Source organism: Dendrobates tinctorius, unplaced genomic scaffold (assembly GCF_039654945.1).
Source record: "Dendrobates tinctorius isolate UK_male_01 unplaced genomic scaffold, ASM3965494v1 ptg000070l, whole genome shotgun sequence".
Lineage (NCBI taxonomy): Eukaryota > Metazoa > Chordata > Amphibia > Anura > Dendrobatidae > Dendrobates > Dendrobates tinctorius.
In genome coordinates this window covers 22,506,681-22,531,182 of record NW_027361738.1, presented here as the reverse complement: position 1 = coordinate 22,531,182, position 24,502 = coordinate 22,506,681, and the positions used below count along the sequence as shown (strand labels likewise).

General features: G+C 47.7%; 1 protein-coding gene across 4 annotated transcripts in view; it reads right to left on the bottom strand.

Annotated features, from left to right (window-relative positions):
* Positions 1 to 24,502, bottom strand: part of LOC141095454 (ATP-dependent translocase ABCB1-like) — a 485,663-nt gene that overhangs the window by 118,242 nt on the left and 342,919 nt on the right. The gene's annotated exons all lie outside the window — the stretch shown is intronic.

The following is a 24,502-nucleotide window of genomic DNA, read 5'->3' as shown; positions in this document are numbered from 1 at the left end:
GGCCACTTTATTAGGTACACCTGTCCAACTGTGTGTTAAGACTTAATTTCTAATCAGCCAATCACATGGCGGCAACTCAGTGCATTTAGGCATGTAGACATGGTCAAGACAATCTCCTGCAGTTCAAACCGAGCATCAGTATGGGGAAGAAAGGTGATTTGAGTGCCTTTGAACGTGGCATGATTGTTGGTGCCAGAAGGGCTGGTCTGAGAATTTCAGAAACTGCTGATCTACTGGGATTTTCACGCACAACCATCTCTAGGGTTTACAGAGAATGGTCCGAAAAAGAAAAAAAATCCAGTGAGCGGCAGTTCTGTGGCCGGAAATGCCATGTTGATGCCAGAGGTCAGAGGAGAATGGGCAGACTGGTTCGAGCTGATAGAAAGGCAACAGTGACTCAAATTGCCACCCGTTACAACCAAGGTAGGCAGAAGAGCATCTCTGAACGCACAGTGCGTCGAACTTTGAGGCAGATGGGCTATAGCAGCAGAAGACCACACCGGGTACCACTCCTCTCAGCTAAGAACAGGAAACTGAGGCTACAATTTGCACAAGCTCATCGAAATTGGACAGTAGAAGATTGGAAAAACGTTGCCTGGTCTGATGAGTCTCGATTTCTGCTGCGACATTCGGATGGTAGGGTCAGAATTTGGCGTAAACAACATGAAAGCATGGATCCATCCTGCCTTGTATCAACGGTTCAGGCTGGTGGTGGTGGTGTCATGGTGTGGGGAATTTTTTCTGGGCACTCTTTGGGCCCCTTGGTACCAATTGAGCATCGTTGAAACGCCACAGCCTACCTGAGTATTGTTGCTGACCATGTCCATCCCTTTATGACCACAATGTACCCAACATCTGATGGCTACTTTCAGCAGGATAATGCGCCATGTCATAAAGCTCGAATCATCTCAGATTGGTTTCTTGAACATGACAATGAGTTCACTGTACTCAAATGGCCTCCTCAGTCACCAGATCTCAATCCAATAGAGCATCTTTGGGATGTGGTGGAACGGGAGATTCGCATCTGGGATGTGCAGCTGACAAACCTGCGCCAACTGTGTGATGCCATCATGTCAATATGGTCCAAAATCTCTGAGGAATGCTTCCAGCACCTTGTTGAATCTCTGCCACGAAGAATTGAGGCAGTTCTGAAGGCAAAAGGGGGTCCAACCCCTTACTAGCATGGTGTACCTAATAAAGTGGCCAGTGAGTGTATATTCATCTTTTACATTTTAAAATTTATAAAAAGGAGGAAAATGGGCCAATGCAAAAGTTTAGGCATCCTGCATGGTTAGTACCCAGTAGCACCGCCTTTTGAAAGTATCACAGCTTGTAAATGCTTTTTTGTAGCCAGCCAAGAGTCTTTCAATTCTTGTTTGAGGGATTTTCATCAATTCTTCCTTGGAAAATTCTTGCAGTTCTGTGAGATTCCTGGGTCGTCTCGCAAGCACTGTCATTTTGTGGTCTAACCACAGATTTTCAACGATGTTCAGATCATGAGATTGTGAGCGCCGTTGTAAAACCTTTAGCTTGTGCCTTTTGAGGCAGTCTATTGTGTATTTTGACATGTCTATTAGGATCATTATTCATTTGTAGAAGCCATCCTCTTCAGCTTTTTTACAGCTGGTGTTGAAATTTCAATGAATCTATTCTTCCCTCTACCAGTGAAATGTTCCCCTTGCCTTTGACTATAGCACAGCCCCAACGCATGATGGATCCACCCAAAAGCTTCATGGTTGGAGATAGGTTCTTTTCCTGAAATTCCATGCCTTTTTTCTCCACACATAGCTTTGATAATTGTGGCCAAACAGTTCTATTTTAACCTCAATGGTCCACAGGACTTGTTTCCAAAATCCATCAGGCTTGTTTAGATGTTCTCTTGCATACTTCTGATGCTAAATTTATGAGGAGGATGCAGGAGAAGTTTTATTCTGATGACTCTTCCATGAAGGCAATATTTATTATTTATGCAGGTGTCTCTGAACAGTAGAAGAATGTGGAACAATGTACCACAACTCCAGAATTTGTTACAACTTTCTGAAGGTCTTTTTGCAGTCAAGTTGGGGGTTCTGATTTGCCTCTCTAGCAATCTTTCAAGCAGCTCTCGCTCAAATTTTGCTTTGTCTTCCAGACTTTATCTTGACATCCATTGTTCCTGTTAACTGCCATTTCTTAATTACATTTCGACCATAGGAAATGACAACTTGAAAACATTTGCAATCTTCTTATAGTCTTTTCCTGCTTTGTAGGCCTCCACCATTTTCATTTTCAGAGTGCTAGTCAGCTGCTTAACCCCTTCCCGATCTGTGACGCCACATAGGCGTCATGAAAAAAGGTGCCTTCCCGACCTGTGATGCCACATAGACGTCATGGTGGGATCGCGTTTCTGCAGGTCGGGTGACTGGAGTCACTGAAATGTCACCCTCCTGGGTCACCGAGGAGAAAAAGACTAAACAAGCTAAGTCACAGAAAACCAGAGAGGTTGGTAACTATGCAGATTGCAGATCCCTGATCCTAACCACAACAACTAGCAGCAGCCATGGAGCGTACCTACGATGGTCATAGACGCTTCGTCACAGCCGGAGAACTAAATAAGCCTAAAGCAAGAAAAGGGGAAAACTAACTGCCCCAGAGCAGACCTCAAAGGAAAAGACAGCCCCCACACATGTATTGACGGTGAAACAAGATGAAAGCACAAACACAGGCAGGAAAATAGGCTGAGCAAATGATGGGGCCCAAACTAACTAGAAAGGATAGGAAAGGAAAGACACTGTCTGCAATCTGCCAAAAACCCTACAAATTAATGTCCAACACTTCTGATAGCAAAATTAACCCTGAAGTCACTAGACTTCTCCCACTATATCGCACTCTGAAATATTCTGAGACAGAGCAAAAAGAGACCAATCTAATAAGGGACAAAAAAGCAAATTGGCCAATACAGATAAATTAGAGTGGAAATTCAGCACAGCCCCAGCCGGGGCTGGCTGACCACACAAAAACTGAATAGACCAACAAAATCAAGTGTGAACAATAGCAGAAAAACTTAGCTTGAAATGACTGGAACAGAGCTGAAAATCAGGAACTGAAAAACTAGAAGGAATCACCAGCACCAGACTAGGGCGTCGGCTGTCTTAAATCCAGTCTGAGATTCCTGAGGTCCAATCGTCATCCTCATTATCAGGTGGCAGATCTCTACTGATTAAATCAGCCTCACTACCTCCAGTTACCACCAGAGGGAGCTTGGAAGGAGAACTCACAACTGGTGCACCGGAAAATGAACTCACAACAGGGAGGTCTCCCTAACATGCAGAGACAAACGTAAACTGCAATAGAGGTAACGCCAATAGATAAATGAAGGCTCAAATAGCCAGCAAGTCACCAAACGAAGCTGCGGCTAGCAGCGATAACATTGTTAATGTTACAAAGGATCCCCCTTATTATTTAAATTCGCCCCACTGGAGGTGGTGTATCACACCGCCTCCAGTGGGGCGAATTTAAATAATAAAACGTGCAGCTGGATACGCCGCCTCCAACTGGCGAATTTAGGTAATACACGTTATATATATATATATATATAATCTGGAAACCCCGCCTCCAGTAAGGCAAATTTAAATACTAAGGGGGAACCTGGGTAACATTAACAATGGTGGGCCCTGCAATAGGGAATAGGGACGTGGAGACCTCCTGTACTCCCCTGAGCCAGTGTCCCTGCACTCCTAACGTTCCCTATGCCGGTTCCACACCGGGCGACGCACAGGAGCCCACCACCTGCGTGCATCTTCTCCTCCACCCAGATCCATCACCATAATCAGATCCATCACCATAGTGCAGCCTTGGAGCAGAGTCCACCACCAGTTGCAGCTGCCCAGTAAACAGAGTCCCAAAGATTAGTCCAGCTTCTGCCAAAAAGTCCAGCATGCTTGAGTCCAACTTTTCTGCCAAGAAGTCCAGCATGCTTGAGTCCAGCTTTCAGCAACAAAGTCCAGCATGCTGACTGCAACTCTCACCATAGTCGCCACTCCACCAAGCCATGCAAGCACTTCCTGCTGACACCATAAACTGCGACTCCACCCAGCCATGCCAGCCCTTCTTCCAGATACCATTGTTGAACTCCACCAATCCATGCCAGCACTCCTTGCAGACTCCATAGCTGACTCAACCCCTCTGGCTGGGCTGCCCAGGACTCTTGTTCAGCTCCTTCATCACCCAGGCTTGCTTCCCAAATGACGAACTCACAACATCACCAAATATGACCAAACACACCTGACACTCTTTTATAGCGCCTCACACCTGATTGGTAATTACGTGCACATTAACCAAAGAAACTAAAGTGCACTACCACTCACCACCACCGGAGCAACTTAGAACAAACGACACCACGGGTAATAATTCTAATGGCCACCGGGGGCAGTCACACCACTTTGGCACCTAGCCAAAGGAAAAAAGTTCAATTTGTCCATTTAACCTGTCAGATCCACTCTGGATCATGACACATATGGGGGCATAATCTATGGAGCAGCATATGGGGAGCATATTCTATGGAGCAGCATATGGGGGCATATTCTATGGAGAAGCATATGGGGGCATAATCTATGGAGCAGCATATGGGGGCATAGTCTATGGGGCAGCATATGGGGGGCATAAACTATGGAGAAGCATATGGGGGCATAATCTATGGAGCAGCATATGGGGCATAGTCTATGGGGAAGCATATGGGGGCATATTCTATGGAGCAGCATATGGGGGCATAATCTATGGAGCAGCATATAGGGGCATAGCCAATGGGGCAGCATAAGGTGGGCATAAACTATGGAGAAACATATGGGGGCATAATCTATGGAGCAGCATATGGAGGCATATTCTATGGAGCAGCATATGGGGGCATAGTCTATGGGGCAGCGTATGGGGGCATGTTCTATGGAGCAGCATATGGGGGCATAGTCTATGGGGCAGCATATGGGGGCATATTCTATGGAGCAGCATATGGGGACATAATGTCATGGTTTATTGAGATTTCAGGGTTGGATGTTTAAGAGTTAACTTGTAAAGCCTCTCTGTGGGTCCAGGGAGGGTTTTTATAGCCTCATGGTAGAGCCATCCCCTGTCGTTTATACTCCTAGTTGAGTGTGCCTGACCCTGTTCTGCCTGTGCTTCATGCCAATCCTTGTCTGTCTGTCTGGTGTTTGATTCGGTCCTGTTCTGATTTACGTCTCTTGCCTGCTGAATTTGTACTTTGCTGACTACCCTGTGTATGACCCCTGGCTATGTTTCTGACCTCTCTTGAGAATACCCCTCCTGTACCGCATCGCCCGTTCTGTATATGACCCTTGGCTACATTATTTGACCTTCCTCTCTACATCCCTCCTGTACCTCGCCGCCTGCCCCGTGTACGACCTGATTGCCTGTTTGACCATTGTAATATTCTGAGCGACGTTATCCCCTGTATAACTGTTAGTGTTCCTGAAGCTTGCCTGTGGCCCCGCCCACCTTCTCTGATGCGCGGTTACGTGACCGCAGGTCCTGCAGACCCCGGGCGTCTCACCACCGCTCCACCCTCCCCACAGGTCCTGGAGCCGGTCTATCGTTACCAGCGCTGCGCTCCAGGCTCTCACCGCGGTGAGTAGATATTCTCCTGTCTGGTAACCAGTCCTGGTCACACATGTGACAGCGTTATCTAGCTGTCAGGTTGACATTATAAATGACCGTTACTGTTTTCCCTCTCTCTCTCTGAGATAGTGTGTGTGTGTGTGTGTGTGTGTAGGCTTGCATAATGGATCCTATGCAGGCACTCTCAGACCAGGTGAAACATTTGACACAAATGTTTCAGAAGTTGAATGTGGAGCAGCACTCTATGGCCCGCACCCAGCAGCAGCTGGTGGATACAGTACAGGGTGCCGTCGCTGCGGGGGCTCTCAGCCCAGAAAGCAGGGATGTGTCACTTGCGTCCCCTGAGTCTCCGGTTAAACTGACGGACTCTTTTTCTGGGGACAAAAGGGAGTTCAGGGCTTTCAAGGAAGGGTGCAAATTATTTTTCTCTCTGAGGCCTCATTCTTCTGGGGGAGAGTTTCAGAGGGTTGGGGTGATTATTTCTTTACTTCGGGGTGCCCCACAAGCTTGGGCGTTTTCTCTTGCCCCCACGGCCCCGGAACGTATGACTGTGGATGCATTTTTTGAACCCCTCGGTCGCATTTATGATGAACCTGACAGGGTTAGAATGGCTGAGGATATGGTGATGAATGCACGCCAGGGTCGGCACTCAGCGGAGTGGTTGTGCTCAGAGTTCCGATGATGGGCAGAGGAGGTCTCCTGGGATGATGCCGCCCTCCGGGGACTATTCCGCAGAGGCCTGTCTGAACGCCTTCAGGATGCCTTAGCCCTGCATCCCCCTCCTGACACTCTGGAGGATGCCATGACCCAAGCAGTGTCGATGGATTGCCGACTGAGAGCCAGAGGAGTTATGCACTCAAAAACCTCATTATTTTCTGGCAGCAAAGAGGTTGAGGCCAGTCCGGTGCCCATGGAAATTGGTGCCACCTCAGTCAAAGAGAAAGAGAGGAAACGCTGTTGAGAGAAGCAGCTCTGCTTATATTGTGCAGAATCGGGACATTGGAGGAGGGATTGCCCATCGTGTCCGTCATCCTCCAAGCCGACGGGAAACTACTGGATCTGGGTAATGATCGAGGAGGCTGCCCAAACCTTCAGGTACCTTTTTCCTCATGCCCTAAGATTTTGCTTGAAGTTGAACTGGTAGTAGACAATTATCATTTTCTTTCTATAGCATTGGTAAACTGCGGTTCATCCCTCAATCTGGTCAGCTCCGATCTCCTTTCCCAACTCAAGATAGGGACAGTCAGGCTGGAGACCCCACTGAAAATTGTAGCCATCGACTCTTCCCCCCTCACCCATTCAGGGATTCTTTATGTTTCTAACAGCTATTTCTGCAAATTGGTTCCTCTCATCTTGAGGAAATGAAATGTTTTGTGATGGACAAATTGCCAGCAGGGCTGGTATTGGGCATGCCGTGGCTTCAACGGCACAACCCAGTGATCGATTGGGAAAAAAGAGAAATCGTCAAGTGGGGCCTTAAATGTACTGATTGTTGTCATAAAGCTGTTTTTTGTGTGACACCAGCAAAATCTGTCTATGAGACTTCTGTCAGTCTGGAGGGTATTCCGGAGTACCTCAAGGACTTTAAGGACGTGTTTTCAGAAAGCGAGGCAGAGGCATTACCCCCTCATAGGCCATTTGACTGCACTATTGATCTAATCCCTGAGGCCAAATTGCCCAAAGCCCGTCTATTCAATTTGTCAGGCCCTGAACGTCTTGCTATGAAAGAATACATCACTGAAAGTCTCCATAAAGGGCACATAAGACCTTCAGTTTCCCCAGTAGCAGCGGGATTTTTCTTTGTTAAGAAGAAAGATGGTGGCCTACGTCCCTGCGTCGACTTTCGGGAACTCAACAAAATTACTATCAGGAATACATACCCTTTACCCCTAATTCCAGATTTGTGTAATCAACTCTCTGGGGCTAAGTGGTTTTCCAAGTTGGATCTTAGAGGGGCCTATAACTTGATAAGAATCAGAGGAGACGAGTGGAAGACAGCGTTTCTCATGTCAGAGGGACTATTTGAAAGCCTAGTGATGCCATTTGGTCTCACTAATGCACCAGCTGTCTTCCAAAATTTTATTAATGTGGTGTTTGCAGACCTCAATGGCCATTTTGTCATTGTCTATTTGGATGATATCCTTATATATTCTACTGACAGGGATTCTCATTTACTGCATGTCAGGACGGTACTTCAAAGACTCAGAGAAAATCAGCTGCTCGTCAAGCTTGAAAAATGTACATTTTTTGTCCAGGAGTTAACATTTTTAGGGCTCATAATCTTGCCACAGGGGTTTCAGATGGATCCCAAGAAGGTGCAGGCCATTATGGAGTGGGTCCAACCTCAGGACCTGAAAGGACTCCAGCGCTTCTTGGGATTTGCAAACTATTACCGTAGATTCATCAAAGGGTTTTCGCAAATAGTTAAGCCCCTTACTGATCTCACGTGTAAAGGGGCTGACATTAGAAATTGGTCTCCTCCTGCCAAACAGTCTTTTCTAGTTCTAAAGAATTGCTTTATATCTGCTCTGATATTTGTTCAACCAGACCCATACTTGCCTTTTATTGTAGAGGTTGATTCTTCAGAAGTAGGGGTGGGGGCGGTGTTGTCTCAAGGGCCAGCCACTTTGACTAACCTTAGGCCGTGTGCCTATTTTTCAAAAAAGTTTTCTCCAGCAGAGAGAAACTACGACGTTGGGAATAGAGAGCTTCTAGCAATCAAGCTGGCGTTCGAAGAGTGGAGGCATTTTTTGGAGGGGGCAGCTCACCTTATCACGGTCATCACTGATCACAAAAATTTGGAATACATTAAGACAGCCAAAAGATTGACTCCCAGGCAGGCCCGTTGGTCACTTTTTTTTTCCAGGTTTCAATTTTCGATTACTTTTCGACCAGGGTCTAAGAACGTGAAAGCGGATGTGTTATCACGAAGTTTTGAGCCTTTGTCTGCCCCCGATCCACCATCCTCCATTCTTCAACCCGGGGTGGTTATAGCTGAACTGTCATCGGAATTGGAGCGGGAGATTGTGGGGGCTCAATCTTTAGCTCCAAGATCCAAACCTGTGCATAAGTTATTTGTTCCACAACACGTGCGCACCAATCTCCTACAGGAATTCCATGACTCGAAATTAGGCGCTCATCCAGGTATTTCAGCCACATGCGATGCAATAAGAAGAATTTTTGGTGGCCATTTATGTCTGCAGAAATTAAGAGATATGTTGCAGCATGTGGGGTGTTTGCACGTTCCAAGAGCTCTCATTGCCGGCCGGCCGGGGAATTGGTGCCTTTGCCAATCCCGAGAAGGCCATGGACTCACTTGTCCATGGACTTCATTACTAATCTTCCCCCATCCCGGGGTAATACTGTGATTTGGGTAATTGTGGGCAGATTCTCCAAGTTGGCACACTTTGTACCTATGACTAAGTTACCGTCAGCTGAAGTCCTTTCTAAACATTTCCTTTCCCAGGTGGTTCGTCTTCATGGAGTACCTATGAACATTGTATCTGATAGAGGGACACAATTTGTAGCTAAGTTTTGGCAGGCGTTTTGTAAAAAGTTGGGGATATCTCTATCTTTCTCCTCAGCTTACCATCTGGAAAGCAATGGACAAACGGAGAGCACTAACCAGTCGCTGGAACAGATCCACCGGTGTTTGACTTCCACTTTGCAGGATGACTGGTATGATGCCTTGCCATTGGCGGAATTCGCCTTTAACAATCGGATAAGTCAATCCACTGGTAGGTCACCGTTTTTTATTAACTATGGACTAAACCCTCACTTCGGTGAATTTTCGCGTCTAGACTCTAGCTGTCCGGGGGCTGAGGACTGTGTCAACCGGATCAGTGATTTATGGTCAAAGGTACGGTTGAATATCTCCAAAGCACAAGAGAAATACAAATTTTTCGCCGATAAGAAAAGGGACTCTGGTCAGATGTTACGGTGTGGTGATAAAATGTGGCTTTCCACGCAAAATATTAGCCTAAGGTTACCCTCCGCCAAACTGGGGCCGAAATTCATTGGCCCTTATGAGATAACCGAGGTGATTAACCCGGTTGCATACCGCTTACTTCTCCCTTCGTCTTTAAATCTCCATGATGTGTTTCATAGGTCCTTGCTGAAACCAGTAGGTTCGGTAGTAGAGGAACCAGGATCCCTCCCAACTCCGGTATTGGTATATGGACACATGGAGTTTGAAGTGCAACACATTGTACATTCGTGATGGGTTCGCGGGTCATTGCAATACCTGGTACATTGGAAGGGGTACGGCCTGGAGGACCGGTCTTGGGTGCCAGCCAGATTGGTACACGCTGATCGTCTGGTTAGGGCATATCATGCTCGATATCCTGAGAGGCCTGGGGGTCCAGAGGCCCCCCGTTAAAAGTTGGTTACTGTCATGGTTAATTGAGATTTCAGGGTTGGATGTTTAAGAGTTAACTTGTAAAGCCTCTCTGTGGGTCCAGGGAGGGTTTTTATAGCCTCATGGTAGAGCCGTCCCCTGTCGTTTATAGTCCTAGTTGAGTGTGCCTGAGCCTGTTCTGCCTGTGCTTCATGCCAATCCTTGTCTGTCTGGTGTTTGATTTGGTCCTGTTCTGGTTTATGTCTCTTGCCTGCTGAATTTGTACTTTGCTGACAATCCTGTGTATGACCCCTGGCTACATTTCTGACCTCTCTTGAGAATACCCCTCCTGTGCCGCACCGCCTGTTCTTTATATGATCCTTGGCTACGTTATTTGACCTTCCTCTGTACATCCTTCCTGTACCTCGCCACCCGCCCCGTGTACGACCTGATTGCCTGTTTGACCATTGTAATACTCTGAGCCACGTTATCCCCTGTATAACTGTTAGCATTCCTGAAGCTTGCCTGTGGCCCTGCCCACCTTCTCTGATGCGCGGTCACGTGACAGCAGGTCCTGCGGACATCGGGGGTCTCTCCACCGCTCCACCCTCCCTGCAGGTCCTGGAGCCGGTCTATCATTACCAGTGCTGCGCTCCAGGCTCTCACCGCGGTGAGTAGATATTCTCCTGTCTGGTAACCAGCCCTGGTCACCCGTGTGACAGCGTTATCTAGCTGTCAGGTTGACACATAATCTATGGAGCAGCATATGGGGGCATAGTCTATGGGGCAGCATATGGGGGGCATAAACTATGTAGCAGCTTATGGGGGCATATTCTATGGAGCAACATATGGGGGCATAAACTATGGAGAAGCATATGGGGGCATAATCTATGGAGAAGCATATGGGGGCATAATCTATGGAGCAGCATATGGAGGCATTTTCTATGGGGCAGCATATGGGGGCATATTCTATGGAGCAGCATATGGGGGCATAAACTATGGAGCAGCATATGGGGGCATAGTCTATGGATTCCACCCTCGACTTATACACGAGTCAATACGTTTTCCCAGTTTTTGTGGCAAAATTAGGGGGGTCGGCTTATACACGGGTCAGCTTATACACAAGTATATATGGTAGTTAATAGAGTTGAGCGAAATGGGTCGAACAATTTCAAAAGTCGCCGACTTTTGGCAAAGTCGGGTTTCATGAAACGAAACCGACCCTAGGATGAGGTCGGCCACGAGGTCGGCGACTTACGCGCCAAAGTCGCGTTTCAAAAGTTTGTTTAGCGCTCTTTTTCAGCCAATCAGAATCCACGGACACTGTGGGCAACGTGATGACATAGGCAGGGGTCGCCACCATCTTTCAGAAGGGCATGCAAGTGATTGGCTTGCTTTGGTGGGCGTTACAGGGGTTATAAAAGGGCGTGCACGCGGACCGCCATTTTACTTCTGCCGATCTTAGCATAGGGAGAGGTTGCTGATTCTGTAGGGAGAGCGTTAGGAAGGGAAGAAGACAAAAAAACTGCTTCTGCTGCTAGCGATTTTGCCTGTGCAACACACCAGTCACTGTGTGTGCAGTGCAAGGGGAGGCTATATTGTGGTGGATCAGCGGTGTTGGTTGTTAGGCTGCCTTCTAAGGCTTCCTGACAGCTGCATTGCTGTTTCTCCACTGCTCTGCAAACTGCATTTTTAAAAGCAATCCCAATTTTTTTTTTGTCCTGCTAAGGTACTGAGCGTGCATTTATTCACACCATACAGCGGTGTACGCTCCTCACACAGTACCGTGTAACGGCTGTTATCACAGCCACAGTGAAGCTATCTGTGTGTCACTGTGGAAGGATAAGTGGAGGACTTGTTCCGTTCTTACAGACCTACACTCTAGGGAGATTCCTATTCTGCCCAATTCTACAATTCACTTTTTTCACACCTGTGCCATCGAGCCTGTGACATAGCGCTCTGATATTCAGTGGGCCTCACACAATCCAAAAGTGTCCAGTGTCCACAAGTGTCTGCAGAAATTCAAAATCTCCCTTATCCTGTAGTCACTTTTTACACACCTGCTGCATCGAGCCTGTGACATAGCGCTGTGATATTCATTGGGCCTCACACAATTCAAAAGTGTCCGGTGTCTGCAGAAATTCAAAATCTCCCTTATCCTGTAGTCACTTTTTTCACACCTGCTGCATCGAGCCTGTGACATAGCGCTCTGATATTCATTGGGCCTCACACAATCCAAAAGTGTCCAGTGTCCACACGTGTCTGCAGAAATTCAAAATCTCCCTTATCCTGTAGTCACTTTTTTCACACCTGTGCCATCGAGCCTGTGACATAGCGCTGTGATATTCAGTGGGCCTCACACAATCCAAGTGTCCAGTGTCCACAAGTGTCTGCAGAAATTCAAAATCTCCCAGAAATTCAAAATCTCCCTTATCCTGTAGTCACTTTTTTCACACCTGTGCCATCGAGCCTGTGACATAGCACTGTGATATTCAGTGGGCCTCACACAATCCAAGTGTCCAGTGTCCACAAGTGTCTGCAGAAATTCAAAATCTCCCTTATCCTGTAGTCACTTTTTTCACACCTGTGCCATCGAGCCTGTGACATAGCGCTGTGATATTCAGTGGGCCTCACACAATCCAAGTGTCCAGTGTCCACAAGTGTCTGCAGAAATTCAAAATCTCCCTTATCCTGTAGTCACTTTTTTCACACCTGTGCCATCGAGCCTGTGACATAGCACTGTGATATTCAGTGGGCCTCACACAATCCAAGTGTCCAGTGTCCACAAGTGTCTGCAGAAATTCAAAATCTCCCAGAAATTCAAAATCTCCCTTATCCTGTAGTCACTTTTTTCACACCTGTGCCATCGAGCCTGTGACATAGCACTGTGATATTCAGTGGGCCTCACACAATCCAAGTGTCCAGTGTCCACAAGTGTCTGCAGAAATTCAAAATCTCCCTTATCCTGTAGTCACTTTTTTCACACCTGTGCCATCGAGCCTGTGACATAGCGCTGTGATATTCAGTGGGCCTCGCACAATCCAAGTGTCCAGTGTCCACAAGTGTCTGCAGAAAATCTAAATCTCCCCTGTCCTATAGACACCTTGTACCTTGTTTTACATTACTATATAGTTTGTAGGATTTTGTCTACATTTCTACCAAAAATGAGGAAGGCTGGTGGAAGAGGCCGTGGAATTGGGCGGGGGTTGGCAGCTGGTAATGATGGTGTTGGTGGTGGATCTGATGGTAGTGGGAAAAGAAAAATAGGACCGAATACAGGAGGTGTTGAGCTTGCGTCATCGTCTGGCTCCATAAGGCTTCGAAGGCTTAGTTTTCTAGGAGTTGGCAAACCGCTTTTAACGCCAGAGCATCAGGAAAAAGTTTTGTCTTACATTGCTGACTCAGCCTCCAGCTCTATCGCCTCCTCTTCTGAAGTTGTAAAAAGTAAAAGCACTGAGTCGTCATTGGAGGCTCATGTTCATGAACCACACCTTTCCTTGTATCCTTCACCACAACCAAGATTGAAGGATGACGCAGGCCATACTACTGATTACTCCATGGAGCTGTTTTCACGTACCATGCCTGGATTATCAAGTGAAATGGTGAATTACCCAGGCCAAGATGAATCTGACATGGAGTGCACTGATGCACAGCCGCTGATAGATGATTCTGCTGGTACATTCACTCAGAGCACTACATTGTCCTCGCAGTGTACAGAGCCAGATTCTGACCCTGATGAGACTCAGGTGCCCCTTCCCGCACACTATACCACCATACACGGTGACACAGAGGAAGGTGCACATGACATTGAAGAGGAGGTGATGGATGACCCAGTTGTTGACCCAGATTGGCATCCATTGGGGGAAGAGGGTGCTGCTTCCAATAGCTCAGATGAGGAGCATCCACAGCAGACATCAACATCGCAACAGCTGTTATCTGGCAGGCCCGGAGCACTCCAAAGACAGGTTCCAAAAATCAAAAGAGCTGCTGGACAGCTTGTCCAGAGGGTCAAAACATCACAGCGTGCTAGGCAGCAAAATGTCTGCCAAAGTAGGAAGAGTGCAGTGTGGCACTTTTTTGAACAAAATCCTCATGATCAGGCCAAGGTTATCTGTAAGAAGTGCGCAAAGACCTTTAGCCGAGGGAAAAATCTGAAAAATTTGAATACCAGTTGCATGCTTAGACATTTAACCAGCATGCACTTGCAAGCGTGGACACAACACCAAACCTCAAGTGCCACATGTGCAACTGATCACAAAGAAAGTAGTCAGCAACGCTACATTGTTACCCCCACTGTAAGCCCACCGGTTAGCACAGCAGCAAATGTTGAGGTGTCGTTGCAAGGCCACAGCAGTCAGGAAATCCCACTGTTATATCAACGAAATACTGAATCTAGGCCATCAGAAAGAACACCAACTCCATCACCATCATCAACCCTCTCTCAGTCCGCCCTGTCCACCGCTACTTCCACCATATGCAGCTCTCAAGTCCAGCTCACCCTCCCAGACACTATGAGTAGATCAAGAAAGTACTCAGTCTCTCATCCGCGTACACTGGGTTTGAACGCCCACATTGCCAAACTAATCTCGTTTGAGATGATGCCCTATCGGTTGGTGTAAAGCGCAGCTTTCCGCGAACTCATGGCCTATGCAGTACCACGCTATGACCTACCCAGTCGCCACTTCTTCTCTCGCAAAGCCATCCCAGCCCTCCCCAATCATGTGAAAGACCGCATTGTCCATGCACTCAAGCAGTCAGTGAGTGGAAAGGTGCACCTCACAACTGATGCATGGTCCAGTCGGCATGGCCAGGGCCGTTACGTGTCCATCACTGCGCACTGGGTTAATGTGGTGGATGCAGAGTCCACAGGGGACAGCGGTGGTGGGACAGTGCTGCCTAGCCCACGGTATAGGAAACAGTTGGCTGTAGGCGTTCCACCCTCCTCCTCCTCCTCCAGAAGCGAAAGCTCGTCCACAGAGCGCAGTCGTACGAGCACTCCATCTGCAGCTGCCACTGTTGCAAACGAGGTGTCCCCCTATCGAGCAGCTAGTGGAAAGCGTCAGCAGGCTGTGTTGCAGATGATGTGTTTGGGCGACAGACACACCGCCGAGGTGCTGGCCGAGTACTTGAAGCGACAAACTGAGTCATGGCTGGGCAGTGTACATCTTGAGGCAGGCAAGGTAGTTAGTGATAACGGCCGTAATTTTGTGGCAGCCATAGCCCTTTCAAAACTCAGCCACATACCCTGCTTGGCTCACACCTTGAACCTGGTGGTGCAGTGCTTCCTCAAAAATTATCCGGAGTTAACAGCCCTGCTCCATAAGGTGCGAAAACTGTGCGCGCACATCCGCCGGTCGCCTGTACACTCCGTTCGTATGCAGAAGCTGCAGCGATTGCTCCACCTTCCCAACCACCGCCTCATTATCGACATTGCAACAAGGTTGAACTCCACCCTGCACATGGTGGAGCGGCTGTGCGAGCAGAGGCAGGCCATAATGCATTTGTGGGAGGATACACGGCCAGGCACTTTGAGAGCAGACATGGAGTTGACAGGTGTGCAGTGGTCGAAGCTGAAAGACCTCTGTAAAGTCCTTCAGTGTTTTGAGGAATGCACACGGCTGGTAAGCGCAGACGACGCCATCCTAAGCATGAGCATCCCACTTATGCGTCTGCTCATGCAAACTTTGACGCACCTTAAGGAGCAGGCATCTGCAGCCAATGTTGACAAGGAGGAAGAGGTGGAGGGAATCCTTGATGACATTCAGCCATTGTCTGCTCAGGGACCTCTCCTGGACGAGTTGGAGGAAGAAGAGGAGGAGGAGGAGGATGATGACGGGGATGATTACTTAGGGGAGGAGGATGCATCTCGTGGGGCAAGTGAAAATGTTGGCGTGGCAAGGTCTGGTACAGGGTTTGCGCGTGACTGGAGGGATGTGGATTTGCCAGAAAGTGCTCCTCCAACCAGCACTCGCAGTGCATCATTGACACCGGGAACATTGGCCCACATGTCAGATTATGCCTTGCGGATCCTAAAAAGGGACCCCCGCATTGCCAAAATGATGAACGATGACGACTACTGGTTGGCCAGCATCCTGGATCCACGCTATAAAGGCAAATTACAAAACATCATGCCACAGGAGAACCTTGACCTAATATTGGCTAATAAACAAGCAACTCTGGTAAATCGGTTGCTTGAGGCATTCCCAGCACACAGCAGCGGTGATGGTTCTCACACGAGCCGTACGGGCCGGGGGCAGCTTGGCAGAGGTGTTCATGGTGCACACAGCAGAAGTGGCGTTGGAGACAGGGGTTTCATGACAATGTTGTGGACTGATTTTTCAAGTACCACTCACACAACTGGTAATACAGCATCGATGGAAAGTGACAGGAGACAGCAGTTGTCAACTATGGTTACAAACTACTTTTCCTCCCATATCGATGTTCTCCCACACAGGTCATTCCCCTTTGACTATTGGGCTGCTAAACTGGACACCTGGCCTGAATTGGCCCAATATGCCTTACAGGAGCTCGCTTGCCCAGCTGCAAGTGTGCTATCGGAAAGAGTCTTCAGTGCAGCTGGATCAATCCTGACAGAAAAAAGGACCCGTCTGTCAACCCAAAATGTGGATGATCTAACCTTCATTAAAATGAACCATGCATGGGTTTCCAAGGATTTTGTCCCACCTTCCCCTGATGACACATAGGGTGACAGAAAAATGGCTTGCTTTGGTCCACCTCTTCCTGGGACTTGACCTATTTCGCCTTTTGCATGAGCTGAATGTCCAACATCAACATATGCCACTTTCTAAAACTCCCTAACTGTGCTGCCTCCCCCCCCATGGCCGGGGTCACCACCTAGCGCACGACACCGTGCGAGTGCTGTTGCCCTGGACAGGTGGGTAGGCTGACTCTTGGGCGCGGGCACTGGCACAGGGTCCCTCATAGTGCAATCAAGTGTCTCTGACGGTGGTGGTGCACACCTGCCGTCAGACACACCGCCGTACTATGAGGGGCCCAGTGCCAGTACCGACGCCCATGAGTGGGCCCCCCTTGCTTGGGCAGGGCCCCAGCATTTGCAATCTTTACCTCTCCCTGCTCCTCCGCTGTGTAGTCTGGGCCGTCAAATCCATACTGGGCCTGACAACGTCTGAGCCTGCCTCCTGATGTATAGACATATATTTTGAATGTGTACGCTATCCATACATGTTATCCGGGGATACGGTACCCTTTCTAACCTTTGTGCAATCACGTGCAAGCCATACTGGGCCTTACACCGTCTGAGCCTGCCTCCTGATGTATAGACATATCTTTTGAATGTGTACACTATCCATACATGTTATCCGGGGATACGGTACCCTTTCTCACCTTTGTGCAATCACGTGCAAGCCATACTGGGCCTAACACCATCTGAGCCTGCCTCCTGATGTATAGACATATCTTTTGAATGTGTACGCTATCCATACATGTTATCCGGGGATACGGTACCCTTTCTCACCTTTGTGCAATCACATGTAACCCATACTGGGCGTGAGAATGGCTGGCGAGCTGTTAAGCAAGCTACAACACCTGTGGATTGCACACGTAAGTTTTTCATTTTTTTCAGGAATGACGGTTAGGCCTAATTCCGGAACTGCGGTTGACCTGCACTTACTGGGAAATCATCGTTCCCGAGTAATAATTGTAATCAGTGATCCCCATCACTAACGTTGTTCAGCGGGTTATCTGCACCTGTAAGCGACAAACGCTGGCCTTTTCAGTGTAGCGCACATGCAGCCACGGACATGTAAGGGCATGACACACCAGTTATTGTCCAATCTTATGTGCCAGAGCCTCACGTGTCCCTCTAGTAAGCCGGACTCGGACCGCGGGGCATGACGGAGTCTCGTTCGTTAACGGAATTAAGCTTGCAATGTGTGCATCTGTTCTGTAGCTGGCATGTTTGAGGTTGCCCGTGTTGAGTCAAATTACGCTGTAGGCTCCACTCCTGGTGGTGCCCTTCTGGACATTCCTTTAAGGTTCAGCTTTGCAACCATAATGCCCACGTAAAACAAACACTTTGCCTTCATGAACGCTGTTTGGAGGGTCATGACTCGTGGGAATAACGCCGCCCAATCAGTTAACCTGCTAGAGAGATCCTTCGTTGCTCCCAAGCATGACATCACACTCCCTAGGAGGAAGGTAATGCCACTGTGGCGACCGTACTCCTGGGGGCGACACAAGTGCACTGATGCCCAGCCACTGCTCGATGAATCTGCTGGTACATTGACCCAGACCAATACATTCCCCTCGCACGCTACATGACCTGAATCTGACCCTGATGAAACTCAGGTTACCCTTCCCATATACAGTTCCATCTTACACAGTGACAAAGAGGAAGCTGCAGATGAAAGTGCAGGTTCGGCCCACCCACCATCAGACACACCACCGTACTATCAGGGGCCCTGTGCCAGTGCCGTCGCCAACGAGTGGGCCCCCCCTGCTTGCTCAGGATCACAGAACTTGCAAGGTTGAAATACTGTGCAGTGAGATGGAAGATGGGGACGACGAGGAGTCCAGACTAGTACAGGGATTCCTTAGCGAGGAGACTTATTTGATTGTTTTCAATGTTGGGACAGCAATTTTTGGGGAGCACTATACTCTGGAGAATGATAGATGGGGCCCACCATACACTGGAACATTCCAAAGGTGGACATCAGACACTGGAGCAGCATTTACAGGGCCCATTATACACTAGAACATTAGAAATGGGGCCCATTATGTTTGGAGCATTATTTGGGCCCATAAGACAGTGGAGCTTCATCCATGGGGACCAATATATACTGTAGCATTATGTGGAGCTCATCATATACTGTTTCAAACATTATATGGGACCAATGATTCTGTATGGAGAAATAGATGGGCCTCGTCATGAGATGTAAAAAGTGAAGTATTTTTCATTGTACTATACCGCTATTTCTCTGCCGTATCAGAGCATGATGAGTTGTGGTATTATGTGTTAAAGGGGCGCTCTTTCGCCCAGGGCACATGAAAACCTGGAGCCAGCCCTACCCTCCACAACTTTAGCCAAATAACCCCCATTTTTCAGTGCGTAACTTGTATTATGAAGTTAGTTAAGGTTGACCAGCTTAAGTAAGAAGAATTGATGCTTTTGGCATTCAAATGAGCACTGTAGGTGTGTTTCCTGTCCTCCTCTCACTGCCGACTTTTATTCCCCATTGACTTACATTGGGTTTCGTGTTTCGGGACGACCCCGACTTTTCCCTATAATCGGCCGATCTTGCTCGACCCGACTTTTGGAAAAGTCGGGTTTCACGAAACGAAACTCGACCATAAAAAAACAAAAGTCGCTCAACTCTAGTAGTTAAATAAAAATTGTGAATCCACCTATGACAAAAAATATCAAGAGGGAGGGGCGGACACAGGTTCATATATATGAAGCCAGAATGTGTTCAATTAGATATGTTTGTCCCTAGCAACAACTCAGAGACAGGAATATAAATAAAAATATAACTTAATAGGATTTAATTATTTTATATTGGAGAGGTATACACTAGGTCATAAGAGGATGTTCCACAGATAGGAAAAATGGTAAATATAAGAATAAATGAGAAGAATATACGTACATCTCAGTTTTATGACAGTTCTCCCCGGGGGAGTAAAATTTGTTTGGTTTCAAATTAGTAACAGGCATTATAAAAACACACTTGCCAAAAATTGAGTGACTTTTGCATCACGGAATATGTTCACTCTGGTGTTTGACTGGTTGTGGATGATAAGGATGAGGGTAAGGAGGAGGATAACACCAAACAGACCAAGTCAGGAAACCATGTGTGGTTGTGAAGAGGTGCATGAGTATACACCTCCACAAAAAAGACAATGTATTTGGAGTTATGTTTTGCTGTTTTCATTCTGTGGTGTACAGAAGTCTTGCTCAATCCAACCTTTGCTCATTTTTATAAGAGTCAGCCTGTCAGCATTATCAGTTGACAGGCGGATGCACTTATCTGTTATAATTCCACCAGCGGCACTAAAAACCCGCTCTGACAGTACGCTATCAGCAGGACAGGCCAGGACCTCCAAGGCTTAGAGAGCCAGTTCATTCCATGTGTCCAGCTTGGATACCCAGTAATTAAAAGGCACAGAGTAATCCCGGGGGACGTTTGTACAATCTGCAAGGTACTCCCTCACCATCTTCCCAAACATTGCACTTCTTTGGACAGCACCCCTTGCCTCTGTGGCGACACGATGGGAGGGTCTGAGAAAACTGTCCCAGAACTTTGCCATTGCTCCCCTGCCTTTGGCTGAATTGTACTTCTGTCTCTTGCTTGGACTCCTTGGTTGTACAGCAAACTCTGACGTCTGCTGCCAGCGTTCTCACATGGGAATTTTTTCAGTAATTCCGCTACAAGGGCCTTCTGGTACAGCAACATTTTTGTTCACCTCTCTGCCTCTGGAAGAAGAGATTGAGTTCTCCTTTTAGCTTGAGTCAAGAAGTGTCACCAACCAGTAATGAGTGTCACAGAAAATTTTATAATGTGAGGGTAACGGGAAACTCAGCGCAACATAAAGTCAGCCATGCGTGCCAGACTGCTAACAGGCAAGACATCCATGTCCTCACCAACAGGACGACTGACCATTCTGTCCTCCTCAGACAGCTGTGCTTGTAGCGCATGAAAGTAGCTCCTGTTCTTCCTCCTCCTCATTGTCTACCAATCCATGTTGCGACGACATGAGCCTGGGGTCAGTGAAATCACCCTGTATGGTTCCTTGCTCCATGTCCTCGTTCTCTGCCTGCAATGCATCCTCTTTAATTGTGAGCAGAGAGGTTTTCAGAATGCTGAGAAGCCGAATGATGATGCTAGTTATAGCGTCATCATCCCGCTCACCATCTTGGTGCAGTCCTCAAAGTTCTGGAGGATGGTACATATGTCTGATATCCATGTCCACTCCTGAGGTCTTACAGTATGTGTGGAGTCTGAACTGAATATCAACGACCTTGTTGATGCTGGTAGTCAACAACTGCCCTCTTCTGCTCACAAATCCTTTCCAACATATGCAGTGTAGAGTTCCAACGCGTGGGGACATCACACACCAGTCGGTGTGCCGGAACCTGCAGTTGCTGCTGAAGAACGGCAAGGACGGCTGAAGCTGTAGCTGACTTTCTAAAATGGGCAAGCAGATGGCGTACTATCACTAGCAGATCCGGCAGCTCCGGGTAGCTTTTGAGAAAACGTTGAACCATGAAGCTAAGCACAGATACGTATGTGAGCTCACCTTGCCTCAGAGCCGCCACCAGGTTCTGGCCATTGTCACAAATGACCATGCCTGGCTGTAGGTTCAGCAGTGTCATCCAAATATCTGACTGCTCTTTCAGCGTCCATAACTCTTCTGCATTGTGCGGTTTGTCACCTATGCAGATTAGCTTCAGCACAAACTGGTGCCGCTTGGCTGAGGCAGTGCTGCAGTGCTTCCAGCTTCTGACTGATGTGTTAATTTCAGAGATGGAGGCTGAAGAAGAGGAGGAGAAGGTGCAGAAGCTTTAGACTGTGAGGGCAACCCTGACTGACGTAGGGCTTGTAATCCTCAGCGTGGAGAGGATGTATTCCATCCCAAGGTCTGACTGGGTCCCGGCTTCCACTGTGTTAACCCAGTGTGCTGTCAGTGAGATGTACCATCCCTGCCCACAAGCATTTGTCCACATGTCTGTGGTTATGTGGACTTTCCCAGTAACAGCATTGTTGATGGCACGGGTAATGTTATGGGACATATGCTGGTATAATGCCGGTACGGCACAACAGGAGAAATAGTGGCGACTGGGGACCGAGTACCTTTGGACGACCATCGCTATCAGGTTGCGGAAAGCTTCCTTCTCAATGAGCCTAAAAGGCAACATTTCGAGCGCAAGCAGATGAGAAATGTGCGAATTAAGTACTGTGGCCTGTGGGGCATTGGCTGCGTATTTCCGCTTGTGCTCCAATGATTGGGGTATAGAGCACTAAAGACTGGGCTGGAACAAGGACATGGACGGGTGTTATGAGCTCATTTTCTGCTCCTCCAGTTGAGAGTTCTCCTTCCGTTCTCCCTCTGGTGGTGACAGGAGGTAGTGAGGTTGGTTTAAGTGGTAGTGATCTGCCACCTGATGAGAAGGATAACGATTGGATCTCTGGAGTATCAGACTGGATATAAGACAGCCGACGCCCTATCCTGCTGCTGGTGATTCAGTCTGCTTCTCAGGTCTTGGACTTCAGCTCTCTTCCAGTCTTCTTAAATTAAGTTTGTTTTTTGCTAATGTTCACACTTGCGCTTGTTGGTCAATTCAGTTTCTTGTATGGTCAGCTTACCCCTGTTGGGGCTATGCTGAACTTCCACTCCTATTTATCTGTATTTGCCAATTTGCCTTTTTGTCCCTTATTAGATTGGCCTCTTTTTGCTCTGTTTCAGAATATTTCAGAGTGCTGATATAGTGGGAGAAGTCTAGTGACTTCAGGGTTAATTTTGCTATTAGACGTGTTGGACATTATTTTTGGTAGGGTTTTTTGGCAGATTGTAGACAGTGGCTTTCCTTTCCTGTCCTTTCTAGTTAGTCGGGCCCCATCGTTTGCTCAGCCTATTTTCCTGCCAGTGTATGTGTTTTCATCTTGCTTCACCGTCAATACATGTGTGGGGGCTGTCTTTTCCTTTGGGGTCTGCTCTGGGGCAGTTAGTTTTCTCTTTTCTTGCTTTAGGTTTACGTAGTCCTCCGGCGGTGACGAGGCGTCTAGGAACAATGTAGGAACGCTCCACTGCTTATGTTAGTTGTGTGGTTAAGATCAGGGATCTGCAGTCTGCATAGTGACCAACCTCTCTGGTTTTCTGGGACTTAGCTTTTTGTTGTTCCTCCTCGTTTACCCATTCAAAACAGACGGGCTTGATGATGGTGCTGGTTGACTGTGGGCAACAACAGGTGCAGGGCCCGTGGAATCTTCATAGGCACTGTGAACTGGGGATTGGCTTGTACACAAAACTGTGGAAGAAGCGGTGTTGTCACCTGCAGACAGTTTTCCTGGAGCCTGGGGTTTGGCCCACAAAGTTGGGTGCTTTGCTGCCATGTGTCTAATCATGCTGGTGGTGGTCAGGCTGGTAGTTTTGCTACCCCTGCTAATGCAGGCATGGCAAGTGCTGCAAATGGCCTGTTTGGGATTATCGGCAGTCTTTAAATAATAACAAAAGAGAAGAGCCAGCACTGCCAGTGGTCAGAACGCATAACATGAGGTGCATATGCACATATCTTACTGCATTCAAAATGAGACATTTAGCAAAATATTGATCAATATATTGAGCCACCCCGCCACGCCAAGGCAATCTCATATGGGGGGTCCTACTCTACATTTTTATTTATTCACTGTGCCATTGCGGCCTCCTAAATGTTTTAAAAGCAAGACCATATCAAATGCAATCCATACCTGAAGCATATCTGCATCACTCCTGTGCAGCCAGATGGAGCAGGTGCAGATGAAGGCCAACCAGGTCTGAACACAGACATCTCAGGTTTGACCTCCACACACTGCCTGACCAGCAAACACAGATGAAGGGCAATGCAGGCTCAGACATGGATGCAAAAATAAATAAAGCCTGGGGCAGGGCGGGGCTGCCGTGAGTGTGCACAGCAGCCTAGATCAATCACAATAAACACAGAATAGATGGCGAACATGACCCAGCGTGCACGGCAACAGTGGTGGTCAGCCACAAAACCAATTTGCAATAAAAAAAGAGAAGAGCCAGCACTGCCAGTGGTCAGAACGCATAACATGAGGTGCATATGCACATATCTTACTGCATTCAAAATGAGACATTTAGCAAAATATTGATCAATATATTGAGCCACCCCGCCACGCCAAGGCAATCTCATATGGGGGGTCCTACTCTACATTTTTATTTATTCACTGTGCCATTGCGGCCTCCTAAATGTTTTAAAAGCAAGACCATATCAAATGCAATCCATACCTGAAGCATATCTGCATCACTCCTGTGCAGCCAGATGGAGCAGGTGCAGATGAAGGCCAACCAGGTCTGAACACAGACATCTCAGGTTTGACCTCCACACACTGCCTGACCAGCAAACACAGATGAAGGGCAATGCAGGCTCAGACATGGATGCAAAAATAAATAAAGCCTGGGGCAGGGCGGGGCTGCCGTGAGTGTGCACAGCAGCCTAGATCAATCACAATAAACACAGAATAGATGGCGAACATGACCCAGCGTGCACGGCAACAGTGGTGGTCAGCCACAAAACCAATTTGCAATAAAAAAAGAGAAGAGCCAGCACTGCCAGTGGTCAGAACGCATAACATGAGGTGCATATGCACATATCTTACTGCATTCAAAATGAGACATTTAGCAAAATATTGATCAATATATTGAGCCACCCCGCCACGCCAAGGCAATCTCATATGGGGGGTCCTACTCTACATTTTTATTTATTCACTGTGCCATTGCGGCCTCCTAAATGTTTTAAAAGCAAGACCATATCAAATGCAATCCATACCTGAAGCATATCTGCATCACTCCTGTGCAGCCAGA